The 26910-nt window shown below is 32.7% G+C and overlaps 1 protein-coding gene across 2 annotated transcripts in view; it reads left to right on the forward strand.

Annotated features, from left to right (window-relative positions):
- Positions 1 to 202: 202 nt before the first annotated feature.
- LOC141536644 (fatty-acid amide hydrolase 2) overlaps positions 203 to 26910 on the forward strand; it is a 53345-nt gene continuing 26637 nt past the window's right edge. For both annotated transcript variants that reach the window (XM_074257298.1, XM_074257299.1), the window contains exon 1: positions 203 to 339. The gene's annotated coding sequence lies outside the window, so the exon portion shown is untranslated. The remainder of the gene's footprint in view (positions 340 to 26910) is intronic.

Below are 26910 nucleotides of genomic sequence, written 5' to 3' on the forward strand. Positions count from 1 at the left end.
TTCCGTGGACACTTTTTGATATATAGAGATGGTTCTCCTTACCTCTACCCTCCATACTACCGGGCTTCCGTAAATTTATCTATCATTAACTAGATAGTGTGCAAGGTGGACTACTCCAGCTGTAATAGTGAAATGGTAGTTCAGCATTGATCACTTAAAATAATAGATTATAAAATAATCTAATGGTAGTGAAATAAATCACAATCAATAGTGTAAAATTTATTTATTTGATTTCTATAAGTTAGTATGAAGTAAAATATAAAGTTTTATGCTCTACAATGATAAAAGCATGAACATATATTACTCAAATAAAAACTTTATTTTTGTACGATAGTAAAAGTAAGTTTTTTGACATTACGCATTCTTTTTTATGTGTGCGTATACATATGTATATAGATGATTCTCTGTAAGGATGTTTTTAATGTCCCGGACATTTTTTGACCCGCTTTTTTTTATTAAAAAAATTGTTATTTTTTAACTAAGTAGATTCTCATGAACAAATAACTTCTCGAATTTTAAATATTTTCAATTTTCTTACCCGGAAGTTTCAAAAATTTATTATGAAAGTGAAAAAATATTTCTATTTGGAGGATTGCAAACTAAAAAGCAACAAATTTTGGTTTTTTTGCTATAAATTCGTGAACTACCGACATCTCAGTCCCCTGGGCTGTCCCTTTCCCAGAATTGGAACTGAAAGACTAAATTTAAAGTTATTCGTCTATGATGTATAATTTTGTCCATAATGTTGATAAACTTAATTAGTTAACTAACAATTTTTTTCAATAAAAAGTAATTTTCTTTTTTTTTTTTTTAATCTAACTAGCCTTAAGTTAATAACAGTATTGCTATTAGCGCTTTATTGCCATTTTATTTAGTATCAAAACACCGTTTGTGTTAGAAATATGTGTCTGGGCTACATGCCCTGATAAAACGAAATGATTTGAAATGATTCAAAATGATTAATTTTTTAATCATTTTTAATCGTACCAAATCATTTAAATCATACCTGATATTTCACAGTTAATCATTATGAATCATTTTAAATACAAATCTATTGACAGGATAAAAAATGATTTGGTATGATTAAAAATTTTTAATAATATTAAATCATTTCTAATCATAAAATACTCTGTGAATTTCTGTCCCCTGGTATGATTAAAAATGATTCAAGTATGATTTGAAATTTTTAACCATAACAAATCATTTCTTATCATAAAATACTCTGTGAATTCCTGTCCCCTGGTATGATTAATAATACACCGGCACACAAAAAAATAAAAGTTGTCTGTGCATTGGACGCGACACATATATTCTCATGTATTTTGACCCGCTCAATCCGAATCCGAGGTCCGTTTGACCCGTATACCTTCAAATTTTCGAGAAAACCTTAAAAAACCGTGAAAAATGACTTAAATTCGGGGTTTTAGTAGTATAAAAAATTTTTTTGATCCAAATAAAGCCTGATGAAACAGAATGATTTGATATGATTAAAAATGATTAAAAAATAAATCATTTACAATCATTTTATATAATCTAAATCATTTTCTAAATTTCACCAATAATCATCATTATAATCATTCTTAATAATAGAATAAGAGCATGATATAAAATGATTAAAAATGATTAGAGATTTTTAATCTTTATAAATCATTTCAAATCATCAAAAAATACTCAAATTTTTGTCGCAAGTTATGATTAAAATTGATTCGGTTAGTATTAAAACTTTTTAATCATTTCAAATTCTTCGTAATTGTTAAATTATGTTAGAATTTTTTTACTCGTTATTATTGAAAATGATTTCATTAGTATTAAAACTTTTAATCATTTCAAATCGTTTTTAATCGTCAAATAACGTTCGAATTTTCGTTATTTATTATGATTTGAAAGGATTCTGTTGTTATTAATAATTTGAAATCATGATAAATCATTATTAACCATAAAATATTTTCTGAATTTGTGAGACCACTTATGATTGAAAATAATTCGGTTAGTATTAAAACTTTTTAATCGTTTTAAATTATTTTTAATTGTTAAATACTGTTAGAATTTTTTTAATCGTTATTATTGAAAATTTCATTATTCGTATTAAGAATTTCGATGGTAAATTGTTTGTATTGCAGAAATTCCGATTAAATTAAATAAATTGATAAAATCATCCATGGTCAATATTAAAATTATTTTAACTGCTTTAGAATTGTGTACAATACTATGAAAATTTATTTATTTTTATTTGAAATCTTAGGAAATTACTTTCCTCGGCTAGAAATATATCTGAGTGAAGACTGAATTTAAAATATTTCGACTTGTAATCGTTGTTCATAATCTACATAGAATTTTCTTCACTGTTAATTTTACTCTAAACAGAATTAATGGCCGAAAAATTATTATTTTTCTATTCCTGCCTTGTATTTTTACAATGTATCTTTGCCTTCAAGGTTTATCAGTCATTGAAAAAAAAATTTCGCTCACGCAAGTAAAAAAATTATATATATTTCTGTAATAATCACGAAAAAATTTTTACTGATTATAAAAAAATGGAAAACGGTCGACCCTAGAGGCCATCCCTGCAACTGCAACTTTTCGCTCATCCATATATATATATATATATATATATATATATATATATATATATATATATATATATATATATATATATATATATATATATATATATATTATTACGTTTTTTAGCTGTTCAAACTCAAAAATCCGACAGCCCACGGAAAAAAATGATATGTTAAAATTACAGTAATATAGCTGCAAAATTTACATTATTAATAAAATGTTAATTTTACAAGAAAAAACTCTAAAATTTTTAAAAATAAAAGTGTAAAAATTACAAAAATTCGATTTATAACTTTAACAAGAATAAGCTGTCAAATTTACTAAATAAGTAGATTAAAATAATACTAGTTACTTACTTAATATCCACAAAATAATAAATGTTATTCTTACAATAATCAATCGATAGTAAAGATTGTTCTACACGGAAAGAAAAAAATATGGGAACTGTTTCCATAATTATAAGAACTGTTACCATAATTATGGGACAATTCCAATACCTATAGGAATGGTTCCCATAATGATAATGGAATGGTTCCGATAATTATAGGAATGATTCTTATACTGTCATGGGAACCATCCTATATAATTTTGGTAACTATTCGAAAGGGCTTTACTAAACTCAAATTTACTGTAAGCTTGAACCAATTCAGACCGATAGATTTTGAAAAATACTCGTTTAGAAAATTGAAAAATCTACACGAATATTTTTTTTTTTTTACTAAGAAATTCAAAATTGAGTTTTTTTATATTTCAAAGTAAAAGAAATTAACAATAAAAGATTTGTAACATTTTAAATTGTTAAAATTTTTACAAATATATAAAATATGTAAAAGATTGATGTGGATACTCGAATGAAAGGTATCGATGCCTGTAACATCGGGATGCCCTGATTAAAAAAAGTATTTAGACGAAGGAAAAAGTATTAAAAAGAATTAGATTGATGATAAAAACTAATTCTTTTTAATACTTTTTCCTGTGTTTGGGATACTTTTGTTTAATCAGGGTGAGCTTATATCTCCAAAAATATCAATATTCGATAAAATACAATACCATTTCTTAACTATTGACATTTTTACATTTATACACTAATAAAAGAAATTAGTTGAACTAGGAAACAAATCTTGACTTAAGATAATAAATTTGAAGAAATTGATTGCCATGAGCTAAAAAGAAAAATTCTGAAACTAAGAAAAATTTACTTAAACTGAGAAAATGTTCTTGGTTCAAGAATTTTTTCGTCGTGGCTCAAGATGATTAATTCTTTCAAAATTATTTTGTTGAGTCAGATTAATTATTTTTTCAGTGTACAGAGAAAATACTGAACTTTCAATAAGTATCATTTTTTAGGTGTAAAATTAACATCTTTTCGAAGCAAAGTTTGCTTTTTTTTCATATAGATATTATATTTTGCCAGCTGTAATATTTGCATTTAAAAAATGTAAAGTTAACATCTTTTCAAATGTATGTTTAACATTATTGATTTCACAGTGCAATTTAATAAAACACTATTTGATAAATTTTCAAATTGCGATAACTTTTGAATGGATGAACCGATTTTCACGTTCCTGGCGGCAATTGACGCGGTTTTTCGAGTTCTAAAAATCTTTTCATTGCATCAAAGACGATCCTATCAGAAATGTCGGAGTTACGTTAAAAAAACACTTTTTTTTATTTTCTTGGGTTCACGATATCTTCCGAACGAATCGATTGATTTTGACCAGATTGGTCCCAATCGACGTGGTCTTGTAAGCTTTAAAGTTGATTAGTTTTTGAACTTGATCAATTGAGCCGTTTAAAAATAATTACAAAAAATCACATTTCAAAAATTTTTTTCTTCGTTTTTTTGAGATTTTTCAAAAACTATCGGTCCGAATCGGTTCAAATTCTCAGGAAATCTAAGTTCAGCAAAGACTTTTCGAATGCTGCCAACTATTATTGGATCGCTCAAGCCGTTCAAATGTTATAAGCGGGTTACACACATCTACACACACACACACACACACACACACACACACACACACACACACACACACACACACACACACACACACACACACACACACACACACACACACACACACACACACACACACACACACACACACACACACACACACACACACACACACACACACACACACACACACACACACACACACACACACACACACACACACACACACACACACACACACACACACACACACACACACACACACACACACACACACACACACACACACACACACACACACACACATTCATAGACATACGGATATTATAGCTAAAATTTTTGAAGAAGCTTCCTTGGACCTCAAAACGTCAACATCCGTTGAAAACTAGATTTTCGAAAAAAAAAAAAAAGAGAATGTAACCAATAATTACCTGAATTTAAAAAATTTTCAATTTTTTTTAACGGAAAGTGAAAAATAAATAAAAATTATTTGTTAAAGTATTTGAAAGTATTATGAATATGCTTAATAATTACTGATAATTTTCATTAATACTTTTATAATGAAAAATGATTAAATATTTCTAATAGTTTTAAATCATTTTCAATCATATATTTATAAATAAAGATCATTTGAAATGATTAAAAATTTCTAATCATTTCAAATCATATTCTTATGATTAAAAATGATTTAAAATGATTCAAAATTTTTAATCATTTCTAATCATTTCGTTTTATCAGGGTGTACATATATATATATATATATATATATATATATATATATATATATATATATATATATATATATATATATATATATATATATATTAGGTGGGTCAAAAAAATCGAATAATTTATTTTTGATTTTATACTCTGAAAAATAGGTTCGTAGACACCTAAAAAGAATTCTCTCCAAGTATAAGCTCTTAATTATAACGGGAAGGTCCTCCGCTTTGCGGGTTTCTATTTTTTCGAATAATCAGATAAAAATTTATATCTCGCTTCCAACTGCTTGGAAAAATATTCCGTGGCATAGATTTTGTGAGAAATTGAATGCTTTACAAAAAGGTCTCTTATGACTTTTTCAAAAACTCAACCGATTAAAAGATATTCATAGTTGAAGTTTGGCTATTTTAAGGAAAATATTCGTTTTTATTATGAATTTTATAAGTCGATGAAAAAAAATTATTTCGGATTGCGGAACTCATGATTTTGTAGGAAATTTACTGCTCTATAAAAATGGTCTCCTATGATTTTTTGATTAAGTGAAGCCGTTACGAGATATTCATCGTCAAACATTAACGAATATCAATATTTCCAGTTTTTGATCAATAATTCGATAAATTTTAATTTAAACTATGAGTTTCAGGAAAATTTACATAAATTTGAGTTTCGATCGATAAAGAAATGTTATAATAAGTTAGATAAAGAATTATTGGAATTATCATTGATTTTCCTTGGAGAAATGCCTCAAGAAAAGATTTCTTTCAAACGTCCTGGTGCTGTTCATCATGCTAGATGGATGGCTAAGGCCATTTATAGTTTGAAAATGTATCTATTCAGAGATGAATTCAAACTCTCTCAGAAAGAATTGCATGGTCTTCGTCATTTCTGTATTTTTATAGTCACTTTGTATTTAAAAGCTTGGTTTTCATCAACTTCTGCAACAACTGCTGCTTATCATGACTTGCAGTTTATGAAAAATTTATTGGAGTACAAACATATCAATCCTTTGATTTCTTCAGCTACGTGTGAAAAAATGATTTCGCACTTATGGTATTTGAGCGATGAACTTGCCATTTTATCACTGTTTGACGATGGCGTTCCATTAGAAGTAAAAAAAGTATTGTTGAAGCTGTTAATACTCGTGAAGGTACAGATTCTAAAGCTAAAAGATTTGTAATTGCTAAAAAGATTTGAATTCATTGGCGCAGAGAACTGAGTGACTTTGTGTCTAAAAAGTCATTAAATCTTTTTCAAAATCTTCGATCTACCGTATGACTTTCTTGATGTCGATGTTGAATTATGGCCTACTAATGAGAGTTATCTCGAAAATAAAGAATACTTTCAACAACTAAAAATTGTCAATGATTCAGCAGAGCGAGCTGTTGCATTAGTCAGTGAATATAATCAATGCTTGACAAAAATGAAGAACAATTCCAGTACTTATTGCAAGTTGTCAAAGAACATCAAAAACATTCCCAAATTGTAATAAAAGAAATTATTTATAGTAATAGCGTACTGTTATGTTAAAAATATAGACAATTATATTGCAATTGATAATTCAATAAAAAATTTATCTATAAAAAGTTAAATACTGGTTGTTTCTCACTTGATTCAATACTTTTCATATTAAATTTGACAAAGAAATATGTCATTCACTTCAAATTAAACTAATCATTGGCTATATGTCGAAAAAAATGCTCTAATTTCTTGTTTTAATGCAATCAAACAAGCTCAAGACTGAAAACAATATTAAAAAAATTGTTTATAACATTTCTTTATCGATCGAAACTCAAATTTATGTAAATTTTCCTGAAACTCATAGTTTAAATTAAAATTTATCGAATTATTGATCAAAAACTGGAAATATTGATATTCGTTAATGTTTGACGATGAATATCTCGTAACGGCTTCACTTAATCAAAAAATCATAAGAGACCATTTTTGTAGAGCAGTAAATTTCCTACAAAATCATGAGTTCCGCAATCCGAAATAATTTTTTTTCATCGACTTATAAAATTCATAATAAAAACGAATATTTTCCTTAAAATAGCCAAACTTCAACTATGAATATCTTTTAATCGGTTGAGTTTTTGAAAAAGTCATAAGAGACCTTTTTGTAAAGCATTCAATTTCTCACAAAATCTATGCCACGGAATATTTTTCCAAGCAGTTGGAAGCGAGATATAAATTTTTTTATCTGATTATTCGAAAAAATAGAAACCCGCAAAGCGGAGGACCTTCCGTTATAATTAAGAGCTTATACTTGGAGAGAATTCTTTTAGGTGTCTACGAACCTATTTTTCAGAGTATAAAGTCAAAAATAAATTATTCGATTTTTTTGACCCACCCTATATATATATATATATATATATATATATATATATATATATATATATATATATATATATATATATATATATATATATATATTAGGTGCTTTTTTTTTTGCGACTATTTTTTTTTCGCTCCCATCCCGAAATTTTGTTGGAAATACACCAAAAAATTCCTGAAAGTTTGAGCCCTTAATATTAATATTAAGTACTCCTACACAGCGTGTGAAGATTTCCCATTTGAAATATACGAGAACTTTCATTTTTTTTTTTTTAATTTCTATAGCTCAGTGGCATTTCATAGCATCGCTTTGATCATGGACGGGTTTTTTTCAGAATTGAATGCTCTACAAAAGTGTCCATTGTCGCGAAGTCGTAACTCATACTGGTGGGGTAGTACGGACCGCCAAACCGAATTTTTCATAGAATTCTTGTTTTTTCACTCATTATCTCATAAACAACAAGACATACAGAAAAAATGTAAATGATAATTTTGTAGGAAATTCAATTCTCTACAAAAAAGGTCCTTAGTCCTTGAGTCAGAGCTACTCCTCGCTCAGCAGTATCATTTACAACTTTTAACTTTTTGAATGTTTCAGAACATTTTTGGTACTCAAAATTTGATTTCCATGTATGAAATTCAGAATTTAAAAATTCATATGAAAGGTTAAACTGTTTAAAGATGAAAACTGAATTTGGTGTCACAAAATCACTGATGTTTTTTTCACTGAGTGAAGTAATTGTTTTGTAAGGCTCTTAGTAATGCTTATTCGATTGCTTTACAGCGGGAATAGCATTAATTTTTTTCGCAATTTTCAATTTTTCTTCTGGTAATACTGTATTATCAAACAGCGCCAAGCAAGCAAGTTATTCATGCAAATACCATAGATGTTTAGATAATTTTTCAAGAGCTGCATTAGCGATTTCCGGATGAATTTTTCGATGTTCGATAAGATCTTTTACTAATTGTAAGTCTGAGTTTGGGGCTTTTATCGCATATGGAGCAGTAAACCATATTTTCACGTAAAATAATACAACAAAAACACAAATTTTTCGCAAAGCATCTGTTTCTTTCGCTGGTACTTTAAACTGCTTACGAAATAAATATATCTTAAAACAATAAAGAGCTTTTGAAAGCCATCTTGCATGGTGACAATCGCCAGGGGCTTTAAATTGAACTTTATCACCTCCACCATCTAAAAAGATACTGCTTAGTTCCAGTAATTCTTTATAGTCGTCTCTTGGATGATGATTCTTATTGAAAAATATGAAAAGAAAGAAAAATAAAAAAGTGAGAAAACTGTAATCATTATCAGCAACCAATGGGTTTCTTTGATAGTGAATAATAATGTCATTAGTTAAATTTGTAAATAAAGTTAATGAAAAAATACACTTTGTAAAATATTCGAGTAAAAAGATATTTGAAATTTATCAATTAAAAACTTATAAGTCCTTAATACACACAAAAATGTGTCAAAAACTAGTTCATCATTTAAATACACAATTATTAATGTAAAATTGAATTAATTCATACCTTTAATTGATTGTCAATAAAATCGAGAATGTCTTTTTTTTTGTCGTTCAAAATGTCGGTAATATGTTCATCATTGGAACCGATTTCATATACTACTTTATCAATGTTATCCCAATTGTCTCTAAATCGTTTGAAAATAGGTACATTTGGACCATTTGTGGCTGGCCAAGCAACCTCTGCTACATTTCGTAACATCAACTCTGACGTATGATGACGACAAGCAAGGTATAATAAATCACGACCAACTTTTTTCTCTAGTAAAGGACAAGCACTTTTGGTGTCACCTTAAAAAAAAAAAACATTATCTGTTTTGATTGAAATGGTTGATAAAAATATACACTAGTCACAAACATTATGGGACATAAAAAAATTCTAAATTTTTGGGTATTTTTCAACGAGCTGTAACTCCGAATAAAATGATCGCAGAGCAAAAACAGAAAACAAGCAAATAGTTGCTCTAAGTGTCTAGTTTTCAGATACGATCATGACAATTTTTTATCACGTTTAAGTCTGAAGGAATCCTAAGGAAACTATAAAAAAAAAATTTTCCAAATTTTTTCTTGTCTAAAAAAAGATCTACGGGCTTCAAAGATGGTTTTTCATTCTTTTACTCAAAAGCTCTTTTAGAAAATTTAATGCCCATTTATTTGACAGAATCAAAAAGCCTGTGAGATGATTTACCGCGGAGTTATCGTCATCAAAGCAAAAAAGTTCTTTTTACTTTTGATAAACAATAACTCTGGGAATAATGATCGTATGTGAAATCAAAAAGGGTTTTGAAAACTACACGATATTTTCTATGAGATACAGTGAATTGTTTTTGACGAGAAAATTTTTTCTGAATTGAAAATTTTGACTGAAAAAAAGACAAAAATTTGCATAATTAAAGATATTTGGATAACTTGGTATAACTTTGGATAAAATGGATGAACGAAAAATTTCATGGGTAATTTTTAACCTTAAAGTATCTCCTAAAATCCCTGGAAAATTCAAAGTGCTGCGATTTTTTGTTCCATAGTGTCCCGAAGCTTCAAATTTTTTGTTTTCGCAAAAATCGCCATTGTGAGCAATTTCTCAATTTTTATTTATTTTCTTGAAATTTTTGTTTTTTTTTTTCAAATTTCTAAAAAAATCAATCTTTTTGATTGAAAAAATAAAGATTCTTAAGAAAAAAAATTTTTTTTCATTGAGATTTGGATTTTCAATTAAAAAAAAATTTTTTTTTGTCAAAAGCCATTCTCTGAATCTCATAGAAAATATCGTGTAGTTTTTAAAACTCTCCTTCAATTTCTCATACGACCATTATTCCCAGAGTTATTAATTATCAAAGTTAAAAAGAACTTCTTTGCTTTGATTGACGATAACTCCGCGGCAAATCATCGCACAGGCTTTCTAATTCTGTCAAATAAAAGGACATTAAATTTTTTGCAAGCGTTTTTGAGTGAAAGAATGGAAAAACATTTTTGAAGCCCGTAGACCTTTTTTTAGACAAGAAAAAATTTGAAAAATTTTTTTTCTTGTAGTTTCCTCAGCATTTCTCCAGACTCAAACGTGATAAAAAAATTATCATGGTCGTATCTAAAAACTAGACATTTAGAGCTACTATTTGCTTTTTTTTGTTTTTGCTCTACAATCATTCTATTCAAAATTACAGCTCGTTGAAAAACACCCTAAAATTTAGACTTCTTATTATATCCTTTAATTATTATGACTAGTGTAGGTTTGAAAATGTAATTTAACAATCTGACAATTTACCTGTGTTTGAAGTAGTCGTATCGAAACACATTCCTTTAATATTATCGCAAATATTGCGTGTCGTCAGAGCCTGAAATACGGCTGAAGCTTGACTTATACCTGTGCCGTCAGAAAGCAACGGAGCTTCTAAAAATTTTTCGCCACTTATTCCTGAAATGTGTATCGAGAGCCGTTCTGCTTTTGATGTTCCTTGTCCTGGAGGTAGCATTTTTCCATCCCAATGAACTACGCAAGATTCGTCTATTTCTTCTTTTTTAATTGCATCGACAATTTCTTCTCTCTTAGAAATACGTGCATTGCGAATAGAAGAATAACTCACATTATATTTATCAATATCTAACCCAGACTTTCTATAACAGCTGCAATGATAAACATTGCACCTCTATCACTAGTTCCAGTGCGATCTAAATCTGATACAAGTTCTGGAGTTAAAATATTGATTTTTTTCTTTTTACGAGGTACAGGGAGTTCATTCTCAAAATCAGAATATGTTCGTTTCAACCCACTGGAATTTGATGATAGACTACAAAAACTTGCTGGCATCGAATGTTGCGATAATTTCATGCCTAAAACAATTTTTTCAGAATTAAATAAATAAACCCAATCGATTAAAACATTTTTCAAATTTTATATTCAGCTTCTGTTATTCAGAAGCAAAGATATTCTTTGAATTGAGTTTCCGTCAATTTTCCCCGATAAAAATAAGATAAAATGATATGTATTTTAAATTTATTGGTTACAGTGACTTCAATTTTTTAATAGCGTGGGGATTTTCGACTGCAAAAAATCGAAAACAAATTTTTGAAGTTATACTTCTTTTGGCGCGTTAGATTAAATTAAATAAATTTTGATTTATCTCACTTATTCAGATTTACTTGATAGAAATTTTACCAAAAATGATAGACTAATAATTAGAAAAAAAAGTTATGAATCTAGAAACAAATTTTAAAATATTGAAAAATTATATAGAATTCAATTTTCAGAAAATGAGGTTAAGAAAATTAGAATTTTAATGCGAATTAAATTTTACAAGTAAGTAGAAAAAATATGAGTCTAAATTATAAGAAATTGTTTTCGATTATTAAATAATGATTGATTGTTGAGCTTGATAATTTCTAGTTGTATGGGAGAAGAAACTAACCAAATTCGTCTGTATTGTTCTCATTATCTTCATTTGCAATCTCCTGTTCAGTATCAGATTTATTCTGAAAAGTTTCCACCGGCAAGAAAGTAGTAACGGGCGAGTAAAGATTGCTTTTTCCCTTTTGACACTCATTCAGAAATTGTTGCTGCTCTTTTGGCAAATTCTTAACCATTGTGGAATTGGAAATATCGAACAATTTATCTAGTTTTTGGTTAAACTTTTCAACATTCTGTTTTTGTGCTTTCGATCTTTTTTCCCTCTTATGATGTGTCTTCACTTTTATATATTCGGCATAAAATTTTTCCAACTTCGCAAGACTGTGTTGAGGACGTATAGTTGGAATCTTGAAACTAGCCCAAATAGTATTAGTATCGTTAATAACACTAGTAGCACTATTTCGAATAGTTAATTTTAAAGACTGATGTTTATACATAAACAACTTCAGTAAGTCACGATACGAAGGCAGCTTATTATTATTTATTTGGCTTCTTTCAAATCCAATTAAATAATTCCAAGTTTTATTACCAATTTTTTCACTCATTTTAATGATTGTTAAAGTCGATCTAACCTCAAATTTAACAAAGTATACATACAACGGCGTCACACTGATTAATGCACACTAAGCTTTGTTCTTACTCTCGCGGGATTAGTACGCGAAAACAAAGAAAGCGCTGCAATTAAAGGGGAAATTTGTTGAACGCATTCAAGGTCAAGTGAAAGCTCAGTAGTACTACTAGAGCAATAAAAATAAACTGCAATTAATCAGTATCACAATACACAGCAACAAAGAAACATCCCATATTCTTCGTAATGATCATACACAATATATTTTTAGCTAGAATTTCATTAAAATTGAATTATTAAATGATAAATTCAAATATTATGGTGTGATTTAAATGAGAAATTTATTTAAAAATAAAAAAACTTCAGAAAAATACAATTAAAAATTTTTTTCGTTGAATTTGCAACTTAATCAATAAGTAATTACTAATTATAATTATGATACGAATAAAAAAATCAATATTTTTTAAGATTTGATTCAACATTTTGTGGAAATTCAATGCTACGTAAACTTCAATGACTAATATCTCAGAAAATATCGATCTTAGTGATTTGGTGGTAAGGACCTTTTTGTAGAGAATTGAATTTCCTACAAAATTATCATTTACATTTTTTCTGTATGTCTTGTTGTTTATGAGATAATGAGTGAAAAACAAGAATTCTATGAAAAATTCAGTTTGGCGGTCCGTACTACCCCACCAGTATGAGTTACGACTTCGCGACAATGGACACTTTTGTAGAGCATTCAATTCTGAAAAAACCCGTCCATGGTCAAAGCGATGCTATGAAATGCCACTGAGCTATAGAAATTAAAAAAAAAACAAATGAAAGTTCTCGTATATTTCAAATGGGAAATCTTCACACGCTGTGTAGGAGTACTTAATATTAATATTAAGGGCTCAAACTTTCAGGGAATTTTTTTGGGTGTATTTCCAACAAAATTTCAGGATGGGAGCGAAAAAAAAAAATAGTCGCAAAAAAAAAGCACCCTAATATATATATATATATATATGTAAGCATGTAAACCCCTTATAACTTTTGAATGGTATAACCGAGTTTATCGCAACTGGTGCCATTTGAAAGGGCTTGGCCAAACTTAGATTTTGAATACAATTTGGACCGATTCGGACCGATAGATTTCGAGAAATCTAAAAACTGAAAATTTTTTTTTTCAAATGTGATTTTTTTGAAATAACTTTTAAACGGCTTTGTCGACCAACTTTAAAAACCAATCAGCTCTTAACTTTGAAAAACCACGTCGATCGCCGCTCATCCGGTCAAAATCGGTTGATTCGTTCGAGAGATATCGTGAAGGAAAGAAACTAAAAAAAGTTTTTTTGGAATTACTCCGAAATTTTTTATCTAAAAAATTTTTGTTGTCTTTTAAAGGACATGAAAAATTGCATAAATTGCTGCCAATCGCTCAAAAATCGGTTGATTCATTCCAAAGTTATGACAGTATGAAATTTCAGAAAATAGTGTTCTATTAAACTTTTATCAGACTTTCGATCTCGAAGAGCACATATAAATTATATTTTTAAGCTCGAAAAGCTCAAAAGCGTCATAAGTGCAATTCTAAGCGTTTAGATGTGGAATTAGTGGGAAGTGCAGGGATGTCCTTTAGGGTCAACTGGTTTCCAGATTTTTAAAATTTTCAAACCGCAATAACTTCTAAATAAATGAACCGATTTTCACACGATTGGCAGCATTCCACGCAGTTTTTTAAATTCTATGATGTACTTTTGAACACAAACTGATGAAACCAAAAATTTTAAAGAAAATTGGAAAATTCACTTTTTCCGAATTTTTTTGACTACGATAACTCACGAATCAATCAACTGATTTTCACGTTCTGGGCAGCGTTTGACGTGATTTTTTAGGCTCTAATAATTGTTTTATTTCATCAAAAATGATCCAGAGAAAAATGTCGAAGTTATGTAAAAAAAACACTTTTTTCGAAATTTTTCAAGGCTAAGTACTGATTAGTTTTTAGAATCGATCGGTAAAGTCGTTTAAAAGTTATTTCAAAAACACAATTTTTCAAAAATTTTATTTTTAAGATAACTCAAAATCTAACGAACGGAATCGGTTCAAATTTTTAGGAAATTGAAGGGCTTCGATACTCTTTGGATCACCACTAAGTTGCTTCCGATCGGTCCAGCCGTTTCAAAGTTATCAGCGGTTTGCACACACACACACACACACACACACACACACACACACACACACACACACACACACACACACACACACACACACACACACACACACACACACACACACACACACACACACAGCCGCACGAGCACCACTGTTAAAACCATCAGAGAAGCTTTTTAAGACCTCAAAACATCAACATCCGTTGAAAACTCGATTTTCGAAAAATGGGGTATAAACAATAACTTCCCGAATTTTCAAAAATTCACAATTTTCCTTAGCGGGAAATTAAAAAAACTCCTCTTTCTTTCCCCGTGGATGGTACGAAGATGATTAAACTGGAACCGCGTGAGCATTACTTTAATACAGTCCATGTTGCTTCTCACGACGCCTACTCCTGGCTATTGTTCCCTTTCTGCGGTTTTTTCTTTTAGAAGGAGCTCGGCGTAGGCTGCAACAGCTGACCAGTTATCTTTATTTCTGAGTATGCATGCTATCAAGATCTCGAGGGAGAGTGTGGTGCCAATAATTTCTTCGGTGCTGCTTCTGTTATTCTTCCACGGATCACACTCGAAGAATGTGTGTTCGGCGTCGTCAATTTTGTCTAGGCAGTATTTGCACGTTGGCGTCGGGTGCAGTCCCATCTTAAAAAGATAGGCGTTTGACTGTCCTCGTACTGTCAATAGCTGGGTTAGGAAGAAATCCGTCTCCTCGCCTTCGAGAAAGCCAGACGTTCATGTTTGGGATCAGGCGCACTGTCCATTAGCCCGTCTCTCCCGATCTCCATCGGTCCTGCCACTCCTGATGCGTTTCCTCCTTTATCCTCGTTTTTGCCTCCGTCATGTTTTCGCGGCTCCTGCTATGACCAATACAAAAGCTTTTGTAGGAATGGAAAAATAGATTAATGAAAACTAAAAAAAATTGAAATTCACATGAATAGTCATCAATAAAAAGAGAAACAGTAAATATGTAAATCTCTCAAATAGATAATTGTTTTTGAAGTTTACTCTTTAAGAATCGATTTGAGTTATAAGGCCCGGTACGGAAATTTTATGAGGAGAAAAATCAAGTGTAACACGAAAAGTTGACGCGTTACGTAGAAAGAGACAAACATATATATCTGTAGGATTGAGGGTGTAAAAGAATGAGATGGAATACATTACACAGCGTATCTTATTCTCGGGGTCTCCTCTTTGCGCTATACTTCGTAGTCTCACTGTATAGTTCACTACCTCCAGTCTGAGAGTTGAATGTGTGCGTATGTTTGTACGTGTGTGTTGCGCGCCTGCGTATTACGAAGTTCTGCCACAACTTGTATACTGCTGCCGAGTACAAGGTATGCATGCTGTATAATAAATGCATATAGTAGCATTTATTGTATACATCTATATACAACGTACATAAACAGCAACCTAACCATCAAGTTTTAATGTTTTGATTTTAAAGTTTTCTTGTACTTCTATGCATTGATACGTGTATTTTCATGTACTATTAAACAAATCATCAAGTGATTAAAGTTGAAAAAATATTTGAAAATATGCAAGAAATTGATTGACAAACCTATAATTACAGTATTTAGGAATGATATTATAATTCAAAGTGAAAGAAATCAATCATTCTAAAATTGGATTTGTATAAATTGAACACTATTATTATTATTATTATTATTATTATTATTATTATTATTATTATTATTATTATTATTATTATTATTATTATTATTATTATTATTTTGTTATTAAATGCTCAGGGGGGGTTATCCCCTGAGTCCGATTCTCCAAGGGCCCAGCCTGAGCTCCATCCGTTACTGCTGGACCACTCCGCACAACAAGGCAGTTAGTGATCACAGCAGGCCAAAGTCATTTCCCTTAAGAGACGGAGAGAACCAAGTATAACAGCCTTCTGCATCCTAACTGCCAAGAACTCAGCTTTTGATGAGCAAGCTGGAACTTTGGCAAGTGAGGATACAAAAGACTGTTTCATCCCTCCTAGGACGCCAACAATCAGGATGACAAGCTTGAGACGGTAACCTGGGTAAAGTTTGCCAATTTCAAACAGGAGATCCTGATATATTTGTTTTTTGTGCTCTTCTTTGGCTGAGATGTTGTATTCAGCCGGGGCCGAAAACTCAATGACATAAATGTCACGAGTGGCCTTGTCGAAGAGCACAATATCAGGTTTGTTGTGATCTATCCGCCGGGTTGTTGCAAATGGCATGTTCCAATAAATTTTGCAACTGTCTTTCTCAACAACCCGGGGAATATCTCCTGGCAAATAAGGCAGCACTGGTGTCACGTCAATACCGTAGCAATGACGAAGATAGTAGTACAGTACTCTCAGGGCAGCATTGTGACGCTGGATATATGCACCTCTCGCCAGAACTGGACATGCCGACAAAAGGTGCATAAGCGTCTCCGGATGTTGTCTACACCTCCTACAGGACGTGTCCGGAAGCTGCACCTGGAGCACCTTGCTACGGTACTCAAGAGTGTTAATGACACCATCTTGGCAGGCAAATATGAACCCTTCAGTCTCGGACATCAGGCCAGCTGACTTTAAGAAGGAAAACGTCAGCTGGGTGGACAAGCCATGATCACGCACGTGTTTAACGAACACGCTGTGCATGGACTTGTTCATCAGTTCGCCAAGGAGTAGTTTTTCCTCGGCGTTCCTAATGACGCTCTTAAATTCCTCCTTTCGAAGTTCCATAAGAGTGTTTATTTCTCCAAGACCAAGGGTTCGTGCCGCATATATTGCTGCCTTATACAAGAATGACCCCTTATGCGCATTTTCATGTTTATGTACAATTTGCATAAGAAAGTCATCCTCGTCTGCAGTGAAATTGACAACTTCGTGTGTTAAACCCAGGACCAAACGGTCGTGAAGCCGCTCCAAACTCTGCAAACCTCTCCCACCGATGGACCGGGAGAGGTATAATCTGGCGACTGATGAATTAGGGTGCATGCTCCGATTCATATTAATGATCTTACGGGTTTTGATGTCGAGATCTCGTAAATCCTTTCGGGCCCATTTCAGGACACCGAAGGAGTATAGTAAGACTGGGACAGCGAGCATGTTAGTAGCTGAGACTTTGTTTTTGCCGGAAAGTTCGGAGGACCAAATTTTCCGGAGTCTCCTAACATACTCGCTCTGGAGAGTTCTTCGGACTTCAGAGACCGCATGCATGCGGTGCTCTTCCATTCCTAGATATCTATACAACTCCCCGGCGTCTAATTGGCTTAAGACGCTCCCATCCACTAATTCGACATCATCACCAGTATCAGAGCACTTACCCCTCGCCAGATGTACGACCGCACACTTGTCCAACCCAAAAGACATTCCGACATCTCGTGTGTACTCTGCTACGATGTTGAGGGCTGCTTGTTGATAATCTTCATTAGCACTATATAGCTTCAGATCATCCATGTAAAGCAGATTATTATTATTATTATTATTTTGTTATTAAATGCTCAGGGGGGTTATCCCCGGAGTCCGATTCTCCGAGGGCCCAGCCTGAGCTCCATCCGTTACTGCTGGACCACTCCGCACAACAAGGCGGTTAGTGATCACAGCAGGCCAAAGTCATTTCCCTTAAGAGACGGAGAGAACCAAGTAAAACAGCCTTCTGCATCCTAACTGCCAAGAACTCAGCTTTTGATGAGCAAGCTGGAACTTTGGCAAGTGAGGATACAAAAGACTGCTTCATCCCTCCTAGGACGCCAACAATCAGGACGACAAGCTTGACACGGTAACCTGGGTAAAGTTTACCAATTTCAAACAGGAGATCCTGATATATTTGTCTTTTGTGCTCTTCTTTGGCTGAGATGTTGTATTCAGCCGGGGCCGAGAACTCAATGACATAAATGTCACGAGTGGCCTTGTCGAAGAGCACAATATCAGGTTTGTTGTGATATATCCGCCGGGTTGTTGCAAATGGCATGTTCCAATAAATTTTGCAACTGTCATTCTCAACAACCTGGGGAATATCTCCTGGCAAATAAGGCAGCACTGGTGTCACGTCAATACCGTAGCAATGACGAAGATAGTAGTACAGTACTCTCAGGGCAGCATTGTGACGCTGGATATATGCACCTCTCGCCAGCACTGACATGCCGACAAAAGGTGCATAAGCGTCTCCGGATGTTGTCTACACCTCCTACAGGACGTTTCCGGAAGCTGCACCTGGAGCACCTTGCTACGGTACTCAAGAGTGTTAATGACACCATCTTGGCAGGCAAATATGAACCCTTCAGTCTCGGACATCAGGCCCGCTGACTTTAAGAAGGAAAACGTCAGCTGGATGGACAAGCCATGATCACGCACGTGTTTAAAGAACACGCTGTGCATGGACTTGTCCATCAGTTCGCCAAGGAGTAGTTTTTCCTCGGCGTTCCTGATGACGCTCTTAAATTCCTCCTTTCGGAGTTCCATAAGAGCGTTTATTTCTCCAAGACCAAGGGTTCTTGCCGCATATATTGCTGCCTTATACAAGAATGACCCCTTATGCGCATTTTCATGTTTATGTACAATTTGCATAAGAAAGTCATCCTCGTCTGCAGTGAAATTGACAACTTCGTGAGTTAAACCCAGGACCAAACGGTCGTGAAGCCGCTCCAAACTCTGCAAACCTCTCCCACCGATGGACCAGGAGAGGTATAATCTGGCGACTGATGAATTGGGGTGCATGCTCCGATTCATATTAATGATCTTACGGGTTTTGATGTCGAGATCTCGTAAATCCTTTCGGGTCCATTTCAGGACACCGAAAGAGTATAGTAAGACTGGGACAGCGAGCATGTTAGTAGCTGAGACTTTGTTTTTGCCGGAAAGTTCGGAGGACCAAATTTTCCGGAGTCTCCTAACATACTCGCTCTGGAGAGTTCTTCGGACTTCAGAGACCGCATGCATGCGGTGCTCTTCCATTCCTAGATATCTATACAACTCCCCGGCGTCTAATTGGCTTAAGACGCTCCCATCCACTAATTCGACATCATCACCAGTATCAGAGCACTTACCCCTCGCCAGATGTACGACCGCACACTTGTCCAACCCAAAAGACATTCCGACATCTCGTGTGTACTCTGCTACGATGTTGAGGGCCGCTTGTAGATGATCTTTATCAGCGCTATACAGCTTCCGATCATCCATGTAAAGCAGATGGGTAATCGAATAGTATCGATCACCCGGAGGCCCCACAGAGTACCCATGAGTTTTACGGAGAGCAACAGATATAGGCAGCAGTGAAATGCAAAACAGCAGAGGGCTCAAGGAATCGCCTTGGAAGACCCCTCGTTTGTACTCTACAACTCCGGTTACGTGCAATGCGTTTCCACTTCCAATGTGAAATCGCGTTCGCCAGAGCTGCATTGTACGCCGAATGCATTCCACTATTTCGGGATTGACTCCCAGGCATTTGAGTAGATATAAAATCAACTCATGTGGAGTTGAGTCAAATGCCTTGCGATAGTCAATCCAAGCCATTGACATGTTGCGTTGATAGTAGATCGCATCTTGTAAGACGCATCGATCCACTATCAGGTTCTCCTTGCAACCTGACAGGCCTCTTTTACTGCCACGTTGTTCATATATCTGTTGCCATACAGGCTCTATCTGCTGCAAGATACGGTTATTTAAAATTTTTGTAAAAATTTTATAAACCGCATTCAAGCAGGTGATAGGCCTGAAATTCTTAGGGTCAGACAAGTCACCTTTTTTAGGTATCAGTACGGTTCGCCCTTCTACAAGCCAGTCCGGAATCGGATCGTCAGCTCTAATGTATGATGTAAATATGCGGGCCAGATGGAGGTGGGTAGAAGTAAACTTCTTCCACCAAAAGACATTAATGCCGTCTGGTCCCGGGGCAGCCCAATTTTTGCTGCCATTTAGAGCTGAACGAACTTCATCCACACTGACTGCAGGGCTCTCTTCATCAGCATTCTGTCGACGGTGTTCCCGACAGAATACTTTGAAGTCGTGCAGAGCTGGAGTGTTGGCGTTCACGTTTGGTTGATCTCCATACAACTCAGTCCAAAAAGCTTCCACCCGCTCAGGTGTTGGATAATTCCCGGTAACATCGGTCTTTGGTGTCAGAAACCGTGAAGGGCTGGATCGAAACAACGAGTTGTCGACCAACCGCTTCAGCCTTTTCTCTAATGACTTTTTAGCAGCCACTAGAGCCCGCAATTTATTAAGAGACTCTTCCTTGATGACATGAAGAGTACTCTTGTTCAGTGTGTGATGACGCCACCGAAGTTCAGCAGCAATGCGCCGAATTCGGGGCGTGTATGGTGTTTGAGTTGTGTCGTACTCAATCACACACTGAATGCGGGAGACCTGTTTCCGGGACATGTCAATTTTCAAGCCAAGTTGTGAGATGCGCTGTTTCAACCTTGCCTCGATCGAGAGACATTGTCTCTCTCTCGGAAAAGCCGAAACTGCTGCACCATACACAACCTGGCTCACAGTGAGCAGGGTGGAATCCTCCAGGATGTTTGCACGGAGATCTTCGTTTACCGCGTCAAGCTGTTGTTGGGAGTAAGTTATCTTTTTAGATATACTTACTTGCCGTCCTACAAAGGGATTGTTGTTGTCCAAGGAGGAACGGCGTCGCTCTTGGTGTAGTTGCGCCGGAAAGGAAAGTCTATTAGACTGCCTTCTGTCCGGCACAAGCGATCTTCTATTTCGCCGAAGATGAGCGGCATAATTACGCAGGTGTTTGGGCGTAAAATGCGCTAGCTCCGGATGTATATCACTCCAAAGAGTGTGCATCCGGGCCATATAGCCGCTCACCCCCGGCTCGCTACGTTGGTAGCACACCAAGAGATCGACTCTCAGTTCCTCCGTCCACTTAAAGTAAGTCCTTAAGGCGCCAGGGTCGTCATCATTCATCGGGTCCGGCGTGCTCCTCCCACCTGATGAATGGTCCTCATCCGAAAAGGACCGGTTGTGGGGAGCACTTCTGAGTTGGTATCTTGTGGTAACTCAGTTATTTCCATGCAGTGGGTAGTTGGCCCACTGCACGGGCTACGTCGTTCGCCTACAGACCTGATGTTATGGTCTGCGTTTCCCGCGATGCGCCGCTTGGAGGCCACGTAGCAAGCATCGCTTGCTTATTATTATTATTATTATTATTATTATTATTATTATTATTATTATTATTATTATTATTATTATTATTATTATTGTCGTGAACGGACGTGTTATTTTCTACTCCGTCAATAGTAGTATTTAGTAATGTAATTTGAGCAAATAAAATAAGTTGTGTGTGTTCAATACATAGAATGGATATTTTGTAATTTATTGTGTTAAAAAGTTCTCAAACAGTGTATCTTATTGAAAAATCTTTTGAGTATTAAACATTAAGTTTTTTTTTTTGTGTTTTTGCATTTATGGTTAGTTTTTGATAGTCTATAGTCTATATTTATTAGAGAAGGGCTAGAGTTGGTGATGATATTGTGGTGATACCTATGGGGACTTTGGGAAGTTGTAGTTTTTGGATGTATAGTACAACATGAGTCCACCGACAAATTCGACTAGATATACTTGTGCCCTCTGTAAACAAACCAATTTAAAAACACCTTATTATTGCAATCAGTGTAAGCAGACCTTTCATAAGGCATGTCTCACAAAGAATCATAAATTTATGAATAATCAAGGAGAAATTATAGACTGTCCAGGTCAAGAGATTGATGATGTCGAGAGTGTTTTTTCTACAGCATCAATTGAAAGTAAGAGAGAAAGGAAAAGAACTTTTGATGACATGGATTTGTATGAAAAGGTGGAAGAGTTAGTAGATAAACTAGAAGATATTGGAGTTGATTTGAAAGGATTGAAAAATGATGTACCGGGGATTATAGCCGAAAAATTTAGCGGTTTCAAATTGGAGTTAGAGTTGCTTGTCAAAAAAACTGTACGAAATGAAATAACGAAAATTAATACTGAAAAAAATGAAAGTATTGAAGAAATAGGAAAAGCTAAGAATGTACAGAAATTATACGCAGAAAAAGCTAAAAATGCACAAGTAAGTAATGTTGTGATAGAACCTAAAGAAATACAGGATAGTATAGAAACGTTTAATGAACTTAAAAGAAAAGTAAAATTAGGAAAAATAGGTGTTGGAGTGGAAACTGTAAAAAGAATACAAAACGGAAAAGTGGTAATTGGGTGTAAAGAAAAAAAAGGAATAGATATTTTAGCAACAGAATTGAAAAGTAATATGGGAGATAAATATAATATAAAGATTACTGATAAGAAATTACCGAAAATAAAAATAGTAGATGTAGAGGATGAAATAATGGATATGGAAAATGAAGAAGAAATATTTAATATGATTATACGACAAAATGCCATGGAATATAAATCAAACATCAAAATGAGCATTAAACGTACGATTAAAAGAAACAAACAAAATGGAATGATGATTATAGAAGTCGATCCAGAAACACATAAATTCCTAGTAGAAAAGCAACGAATTAAATTAGGATGGAACAGATGTAGAGTTTTCGACTGCATGAGTGTATTAAGGTGTTTCAAGTGCTGGGGCTACTACTATTTTGCAAAAGAATGTAAAAATGAGCTGAGATGTAGAAAGTGTGCAGGAAATCATATTGAAAACGACTGTAAATGCAATAAGAAATTATGTGTTAATTGTGATATAATGGCTAAAGAATATAAACTGACTCATGTAAAAACAGACCACTACGCAAATGATGTAAATTGTGAGTGTTATGTAAGAGTAATAAATAGAGCTCAAAAGAATATTAATTATTACTCGAAATAGTAACTATATCAAAATAGTAGTGAAATTCTTGTAGATAGTGATACCTTTAAAATAGTGGTGCTAAATATTAATGGACTGATTAGACATAAAGATATGTTAGAAAAGTGGATTTATTTAATCCCTTGTAGAAATAATTCTCTGAAAAAACTCTTGACAAGTCTTTATAACTCTAAATAAGACTTTTCGAAATTCTTCACATCCCTCACTAAGTGAAGGAAAGACTTAATAAGTCTTCAAAACTCTGCAATACTCTTCAAAAGTCAAATTTTCCCTGCAATTTCGGAATTTCTCAAAGAGTTATTAAGACTTGATAAGACTTGTTCAGTTTTACAGGAAAAGAAGAAAATATTTCTTTTCAAAAAAATTACTTATCAGAATTAAATAAAACTATAAAAAAGAATTAATGCATGTTTTAAAAAAATTTTTTTTAAATAATATTTTCATCACGAAAATACTTTGTGGGCATCGAATCACTTATAGTTGAGCAAGTCAAAACATCAACAGCAAATGAAGTGCACTTGCTGTTGGAAACAGATATTACTCAAAGAGTAAATCCAATCGGTATTTAATTTGGACTATCAAATATTAAAGTCAACTTTCTAGGTAGGAAAGAATTTTCTAACCACATGCCACCTATTAGAAACTAAGAACACTCAAAGATTCTAACTGTAAATTCGTAAACTAAAATATGTTAGGTATCAATTAATTCCAGCAGATAGCGTGTGGATAGAAAATTCTTTCCTACCTAGAAAGTTGACTTTAATATTTGATAGTCCAAATTAAATACCGATTGGATTTACTCTTTGAGTAGTATCTGTTTCCAACATCAAGTGCACTTCATTTGCTCTTGATGTTTTGACTTGCTCAACTATGAGTGATTCGATGCCCATCAAAGTATTTTCGTGATGAAAATATTATTTAAAAAAATTTTTTTAAAACATGCATTAATTCTTTTTATAGTTTTATTTAATTCTGATAAGTAATTTTTTTGAAAAGAAATATTTTCTTCTTTTCCTGTAAAACTGAACAAGTCTTATCAAGTCTTAATAACTCTTTGCGAAATTCCGAAATTGCAGGGAAAATTTGACTTTTGAAGAGTATTGCAGAGTTTTGAAGACTTATTAAGTCTTTCCTTTACTTAGTTAGGGATGTGAAGACTTTCGAAAAGTCTTATTCAGAGTTATAAAGACTTTTCAAGAGTTTTTTTAGAGAATTATTTCCACAAGGGATGAAACCAGAAGTAATATGCTTAAATGAAACACACGTAAATGAAGATGTTTTGGATCATGAAATAAGTTTAAATTGTTATCAACACATACGTACTAATACAACAAATAATAGGACTGGTGGTGTTATTACTTATATAAAAAGAGATAGAAAAGTCGAAGTTTTGATAAATAGTTCTGAAATTAGTGATAAAACGTGGATGAACATTATTAAATTAAAAGAATATGACAACTTAGTTATAGCTAATGTTTATCGATCACCTAATAGTTAAGCTAGTCAATTTATAAAGAATGGAGTTAGTTTATTTGCAGAGTATATTGATAAGAATAAGATATTAATAGTAGGTGACTTCAATTTAGACATTAGTAAAAAGATAAATTATTATGGTCATAAAATGTTAAATCAGTTTGCATTTTTAGGACTTAAGCAGTTAGTAGATGTGCCAACTAGAACAACTTTTACTTCAGATACACTAATAGATCTTGTATTTGCAAATTTTAAATTAAAATGTGAGGTATTATTAACGCCAAAAATATCAGATCATAACATTATTATGTTAAATATGTATATAAATAAGAAAAGAGATGAAAAGGTTAAAAAAACAATCACTAGAAATTTCAATAACTTAGATGAGGATTTAATTTATAATAGCTTAAGGAAGAATCTAATTAAACATGATATCGGTGATATTATTGAATTTAATGGTACCTATGAATAATATCTAATATTAATAATATGTATGATTTAGATAGCTTTATAGATAAATTTAATATTTGTGTAACTGATGCCCTTGATGCTATTATACCGAAAGTTGAGAAAATTATTAAGTATCATTGGAAGGATAAAAGATGGATAAGCAAAGAATTAGTTAATAAAATGAAGCAGAGCGATAAACTATTCTATATAGCTAAAAGTACTGGAAGACAGATTGATATTGATAATTATAAGAAATTAAGGAATAGCATAGTTAGTGAGCTAAGACAATGTAAAAAGATATTTAATGATAAGAATATTGATCAAAATAAAACTAATGGCAAAAGGTTATGGGCGGAATTAAAAAAATTAATGGGCGACAAAAAATTAAAATCAAACATTGAAAGTATTATATTTGATGAAAAAGTAATCACTGATAGTCAGGTGATTGCAAATCAATTTAATAAGTACTTTATTGAAAGTATTACAAATATTATTGAAGATATTAGTATAAACAAAGTAGATGTATATAATATTAATGTAGAATACAATAAATATGAAATATGGAATGATTTTGATGAGGTATCTATAGAAAAACTTGAAAAGATTATAAATAGTTTAGATGATAGAAAAGGAAATAGTTATGATATAAATCCTATAGTTTTAAAATGTATTTGGAAATACAACAAAAATATAATATTCAATATTGTAGATAAATCATTGAAGTTAGGATTGATACCGAAATGTTGGAAAATATCGACAATAATCCCAATACAAAAAACAAAAAATAGTATAAAGGCGGGTGATTTCAGACCGATAAATACATTACCTGTTATTGAGCAAGTACTGGAAAGTATTGTGAAGGATCAATTAGATAAATATATAGAAACTAATGGCATACTTTATTTAGATCAGTCAGGATTTAGGAAAAAGCATTCGTGCGAAACAGCTATACAATGTTGTCTTATAGATTGGAGGGATTATATAGATAAAGGAATGTATATTGGTGTAGTTTGTGTAGATTTTGCAAGAGCATTTGAAACAATTGATCGGAAAATGTTACTTCACATATTAAAGGAATTAGGAATATCTGGAACAGTATTAAGATGGTTCGAGTCATATTTAATTAATAGAAAGCAAATTGTCAATTTTAATGGTTCAAAATCAGATGAATTAATTGTGGAACATGGGGTGCCACAAGGATCCAAACTTGGACCATTACTATTTATCATCTACATTAATAAGGTAGTTAACATTATAAATGATCAAGGTATACATTGTAAATTGTTTGCAGATGATATGTTGATTTATTGGGCAAGTAGAAACGTAAAAGAAATTGAGAGTAAAATAAATAACTGTATGATTACGTTGATAAGTTGGTTGAAAGCACATCAATTAAAAATAAATACTAATAAAACTGTTTCTATGGTATTGTGTGATAGAAGAAAAAAATACGAAAAAGGTAGCTTTAGAATTGAAATTGATAAT

The sequence above is a fragment of the Cotesia typhae genome, unplaced genomic scaffold (assembly GCF_013202065.1).
Source record: "Cotesia typhae breed Kobodo isofemale line unplaced genomic scaffold, CoteBio_Ctyphae scaffold_152, whole genome shotgun sequence".
NCBI classification, from domain to species: Eukaryota; Metazoa; Arthropoda; class Insecta; order Hymenoptera; family Braconidae; genus Cotesia; species Cotesia typhae.